This window comes from Nycticebus coucang, chromosome 18 (assembly GCF_027406575.1).
Source record: "Nycticebus coucang isolate mNycCou1 chromosome 18, mNycCou1.pri, whole genome shotgun sequence".
Classification (NCBI taxonomy): Eukaryota; Metazoa; Chordata; class Mammalia; order Primates; family Lorisidae; genus Nycticebus; species Nycticebus coucang.
This window is the reverse complement of record NC_069797.1, coordinates 60866225-60872224: the sequence shown is the minus strand read 5'-3', so window position 1 is coordinate 60872224 and position 6000 is coordinate 60866225. Positions and strand designations below refer to the sequence as shown.

Sequence of the window (6000 nt, the reverse complement as noted above, 5' to 3'; positions counted from 1 at the left end):
GCATCCTTGCCCACTGGCCACTTACCTACCAGTCCTTTTACCTGCAATGTCCTTTCCTCTAGTCCCAACTGGAAGGCTCAGATCAAAAGTCACATCCTCCAAGATAACTCTCAAGTACTCCTCTCCGGTCCTGTGGCATTATTGTAGTTGTCTTTATTATTGCTCAAGTGACATGGTAATGTGAAAATTTTTTCCCTATCTGGAAACTTCCTGGTGGGGTCAGGGTCCATGTATAAAATCTTCGGTGGAAATGTGCTCTCTGTGTGTACATTTGTCCATTTCCCTCTCCTCAACCCTCCCCACCATGATCCATAGTTTTATGAAGCTTCAGAAAGGCATGTAGAACAAGATGAGAAGAGGCAGATAAGCCTGCAGACTTTTCAGAGACGTTGGAACCCTGGGGAAATAAGAGAAGACACAGAGAAAGCAGCTCCTGAAGAGCTGAGAAATGATTACTTAGGAGTTCCCTCTAAGGAATCTGGAAAATAGCAGCTGAGCATAAATTCCATGGAAGGAACTGAGAGCCATTACATGCCCAGTCTGGGGGTAGGGTGTGTTTGTGCCAAGTCATGAATGAGTTTGCAGTACCAATTATGACAAGAAACACTCTTCTTTTGTTTATTTCTGTGTGCTCACTACAGGCCAGAACCCGTCTTAAGGATATCATCAAGATAAAAGCATTTCCATAGGGCAGCGCCTGTGCTCAGTGGGTAGGGCACCGACCCCATACACCAAGGGTGGTGGGTACAAACGTGGTCCCGGCCAAACTGCAATGAAAAATAGCCGGGCGTTGTGACAGGCTCCTGTAGTCCCAGCTCTACTCCGGAGGCTGAGGCAAGAGAATCGCCTAAGCCCAGGAGTTGGAGATTGCTGTGAGCTGTGACAGCACAGCACTCTACTGAGGGCGATAAAGTGAGACTCTTTATCTAAAAAGAAAAAAAAAAGCATTTCCCTAGTAAATTCTTTTCTTTTCACCTATTTAAATGTACCAAGAAAATAGTTTATTTCCATGTCCTTATTTCCCATCTTCCTGCTCTGCCAATAACAGTACTGAAGTACACGCTCAGACCTACATACCCTAAAACTGAAGAGGGAGGTTTTCATTCTTGGGAAGAGAATTACTGAAGAGGCAGGCCCCAGTCTGGGGTCTCACCCCGCGACAGTCAGTTTTATAAATGGAAGCAGGACCCAGACCCCGACCTTTGCGGAGATGAGGGACACCTTTCTTCCCAGACAGGCTGAGGGATCACAGGAACTACTCCCTCCCTAGACAACGTCTGGAGCTTGATTCCAAGAAATGGCTCCTTCTGAGCCACCCCTATGCGCTTTTGGGATCTGCTTGTAGTGGTAACTCGCTCTGCCCCTCTGCCACACTCGGGCCCTATGAGGTTCCCATTTGACCAAGGCCTGCAAGTGTAAAGTGCCCAAGGAACGGCCACATCCAGAACCCCCCCTCCCCCTTTACTACTTATGATATTTTGTTCTGAGTCCATTTGAAGGAGAAATGCCACTTTAATGATGGAGAGAAAACATACGAATACGTGCCCAGAAGAGAATAAGCGGACCCTTGAGTTTCGCGCAACGCGGAGCTGATCAGCGAGTGCCCAAGGGGACCTTAAGGCGCTCTGCTGGATAAAGTGTGGTCAAAACAAGGTGTTTTTCCAGGAAGAGTCAGGCGGAGGCTCCATTTCGGGCCCGGGCTCTGCCCACCGGCCTGCGCCGATCCCCTTGGGGAGCGGGGGTCACAGGGATAGGGCAGGCGTTATCGGTCCCACTCACAAGCCGCAGACCTTCCGTCGAGGGAGGCGAAGAGACAGCCCAAATAGCGAGGTCAGGATCTAGTCTGACGCAGACCTGCTGGATCTAGTCTGATGCAGACCTGCTAGAGGCAGGAGGACAGACGGGTTCCGCTCGGAACGTTGCCTTCGCTTCTGGGAACCAACCCGACCTTGCACAGACCGCAGGTCCCGGGGCCCAGCTGTTGCCTTGAGCAACTGGCCCCGCCCCCCGGTCCTCCTGGCCCCGCGATTGGTCCTGTGGAAGGGGGCGGGGCAGGGCCGGAGCGTGATGGCGTCAGGCGCCGGGGGCGCCTCTTCCTGTTGTCAGCGGCGGGGAGGCCGCAGCGTCGGCTTGGATGCCGGGGGATTGCAGTGGCTGGGAGCGACCCCTGCCCGCTCCCGCTCCATTGGGTGAGTCAAGGGTTAGGGAACGAGATGGGCAGTGGAAAGGCGGCAGGGCCGAGACGCGAGCGGGCTGTGCGCTCACAGCCCTCTCTGGGATCCCAAACCCTGGTTGTCTTAGAATTGTCCGGCTTCAAGACCCCCCAGCCCTTCCCAGCCCACGTCCCGTCCCACTTGGACCCAGCCTTCGGCCCGCACTGCCACTGCTGATCAGTCCCCTGCTCTTCTCCCACCCGTGACCCGACCCCAGCCTTTACCCGCATCCGCTCGCCACCGGTCTTGCAGCTTCACTCGTGACCCCCGGTTTAGCCCAGTTCAGTCTCCATCACCGCCATATCCCTTCCTCTCGCCCTAGCACACCTCATCCTCACCCCTGAACCTCTGTGGCAATCCTGGTGCTTCGTACGTACCTCCCCTAGATCCACCATTCTGATTTTTCCTTTTCTGGCTGAGCTTTCTTATCCCTATCTCCTACACGTCCTGTTCAGCTGTCCAAGATCTGCTCATCCCAGACACCCTGCCTGTGCCCCCTTTCATTTAAGACCCACCTCGAAAGTGGATGCCCTGTTGAGTTTACCCCTTTCTTCTGGATAACTCTGATCTCATCCTTAGCCCAAAGTATCTTGTCCTCACAGACTTGGTCCCTAATTTCCTAGCCTACCGTGTACTTCCTTTCTGTCTTCAAGCATCCTGAAGACACCTCATCCCAAAGTCTTTGCTAAACTGTTCCCAACTCTTGCTTCTTCCTGTTCTTGCCACCCTTACCCAATCTTATGACAAAGGAGATCTCTGCTGTCCCTACCACATCTCTTCACCGCAACTCTGCACCCATTCTTTCCTTGACCCAGCTTCCATACAATCTAAGAACTTAGTGCAGAGTCCTCTACCAATCACACCAGCTGCTTCTCAACTGCCAAGTCTGGGTGCTTGCTCAGAGCCAGGCAGTTGAGACTGAGCAGCTTGATTGGTGCATGCAGGACCTCAGGTCGTAAATAAGTGTGGAGGAAGAGAGAGCCCCCCACCCCCAGCTCTTGGATCAAGCAGGAGTTTTTTCTGGTGTCTCCAAGGATTATGTTTCTGGAATTCTTAGTAAATTACTTGTGCTGGCTGCTGGAATATGGTAGGTATTATTCAAATACCTGAAAGGTGAGAGATGGCTACTCACCCAGCTCATTCAGCCTGGGGTAATGGAAGCCATTACTCCCTTTTGGCTGGTGTTCTGGCACTTCAGGGAGGTTCTGTGTGGGGTTGACCCTTATCCATGTGACTTGTCCTGACACTTGCAAAGGATTCTGCCGGTGTTCCTCCTTGCTGGAGCTGATTGTAAATCAGTCCCAACGCAGAATACAGGGGACATGTCGGGTGCTAGAGGCAATGTTGCATGTTGTGAAGAATATAGATGAGTGGGTCCTAGGGAGGCTGAGGCCTAGGTGGGTAGAAGAGGCTGTGGAATCGCTTCCTCTTTTCACAGGTTCTGGATCATTGAGTTTTGGCTATTTGGGTTCCATGAGCACAGGGAGCCAAGTTAGAGTAGCTGAGGCAGGGGAACATTCCTGAATCATGCAAGTCCCATGCTCAGCATTTATAGTTTCCTGGGGGCTTTTTGGTACACATTTCCTCCAAATTCTGATGTCTTGGCTTCTGAAGGGTCAACTATTTGACAGCAATTTTAAAGAGCCCCAAGGAATGTTGTCTTTGCTTGCTTTGTATAGTTTTGTGCCTTTGAAATCTGAATGCTGTTCTATCTCTCATTAAGGTGCAATATCTCAATGGTTTTCAGGCTTATTGGCAGCTTGATTTAATGAAAGGAGTTCCACTATAGCCCCATTACTTAAGAGTTGTTACCTTAACTTCCCATAATTTGTGAAATGAAGGTACATGCCCTGTGGCTTGTTTTTATTTATTCATCAATTCATTCAACAGTAATTTTTTGAGCACCACAGTGTGCCAAGCACTATTCTAGATACTAGAAATGCAATGGTGAATGAGTCAAGCAAAGATCCTGTTTTCATTCTCTCAGAGTTTGGTCATCATTTAGAATCCTTTGGTATGGCTCGGTGCCTGTGGCTCAAACAGCTGAGGCGCTAGCCACATACACCAGAGCTGGCGTGTTCAAATCCAGCCTGGGCCCGCCAAACAACAATGATGGCTGCAATCAAAAAATAGCCGGGCGTTGAGGCGGGTGCCTGTGGTCCCAGATACTTGGGAGGCTGAGGCAAGGGAATTGCTTAAGCCCAGGAGTTGGAGGTTGCTGTGAGCGGTGATGTCATTGCACTCTACCCAGGGCGACAGCTTGAGGCTCTGTCTCAAAAAAAAAAAAAAAAAATCCTTCGGCTATGGAAGAAATGGGTGTTAACTGAGGAGAAGAAGGAGGGAGGAAAGAAAGGTACTCAATGTTCACCAACTTCACAATTCTGCCCTTTCAAACTAGCCACTGTTCAAGGAATTGCAAGCTAGATTTTCACACTTCACCTGGTATTTAATGCCTTCAAAGGCCTAATCCCTCCCTATACCCCATCCTGCCTTTCACCGGACATTTGTCCAGAAATCCAACTATCCTCAGGTGGAAATACAGCTTGCTCATTCAGCACTCACATGTCTCAAAGATCAGCTGTCTTTCTGAATCAGAAGATAACTTTGTCATTCTTTTCCAACTGAAAAAAAATGACTCATCAATTGGTACAGCATCTGGATGGCTTAAATGCCAAGCCTGTTGCACAATTCAGGCAGTAGAAGGAAGAACAGCCAGGTGCACAATTCAGGCAGTAGAGGGAAGGCTGTGGGGAGTGGCTGAGAAGTCTCTGAAGAGGGTGCTGTTCACTGATGGATTGAATCTTTTGGGAGTGCTGAAGCCAGGTTATCCATTTCTTCTTTTAATGTAAGTCTCTTCTAAGTCATTTTTCTCTTTTCTATCTTCCTGGATCTCTTCCTGGAAGTGAAATTGGACACATGCAGAAGTTCAGGCAGTATAATAAAAACCAGCTGAGACAATTCCTTCCTAACTGGTAGAAACATTTAAGAAAGAATAGTTCTGGGACTTAGGGCGCATGGAAGGGACTTGGGCTCAGCTGGTTGGGCTATCAGACTGATCAGCAAGACTGTTTCTTGTTGGTTTTAGAACTTACTTGAAGAAATGGACCTTCTGAGTACCTGTAAGAGTCTGTAATAGTTTGCCTGAAATTCTTTGAGCCAAAGATCTGAGTCTGTTTAGTCCCATGAAGGGCTAAGGTGTTAGAATGAGGAAACCAGGCTCAGTGCCTGTAGCTCAGCAGTTAGGACACCAGCCTCATATACAAGGGCTGATGGGTTTAAACCCAGCCTGGGCCTGCCAAACAACAATGACAACTGCAACAAAAAAATAGGCGGGTGTTGTGGCGAGTTCCTGTAGTCCCAGCTACTTGGGAGGCTGAGGCAAGAGAATTGCTTAAGCCCAAGAGTTAGAGGTTGCTGTGAGCTGTGACATCATAGCACTCTACTGACATAGTGAGACTCTGTCTCAAAAAAAAAAAAGAATGAGGAAACCAGAGAATTCTGTCTCTTCCCTGAGGCCTATTTCTACTAAGCCTCAGTTTTCTCCTGTGTAAAACAGGTTATTCATTCTTCTCTCACAAGGTTGTTGTACGAATTAAATGAGGTTAGAGGATGAGATCAGAGAAGCTTGCTTTGTGTACTCTGGGGAGTTGTGTAAGGGTGAATCAAGTTCTCCCCTCACTTCCCTCTGTGTGGGTCTCCTTGGAGCCACAACTGTCTTTAGTTTGGTTCTGCGAGTCAATGAAGAGTATTTTGAGGACCAGTGAGGAAAGTGAAACTAGCAAAACCA

General features: G+C 49.1%; 1 protein-coding gene across 1 annotated transcript in view; it reads left to right on the top strand.

The window, feature by feature from the left end:
• The first annotated feature begins 2063 nt into the window (after positions 1-2063).
• Positions 2064-6000, top strand: part of PLEKHM1 (pleckstrin homology and RUN domain containing M1) — a 53698-nt gene continuing 49761 nt past the window's right edge. The window contains exon 1 of the mRNA XM_053568055.1: positions 2064-2189. The gene's annotated coding sequence lies outside the window, so the exon portion shown is untranslated. The remainder of the gene's footprint in view (positions 2190-6000) is intronic.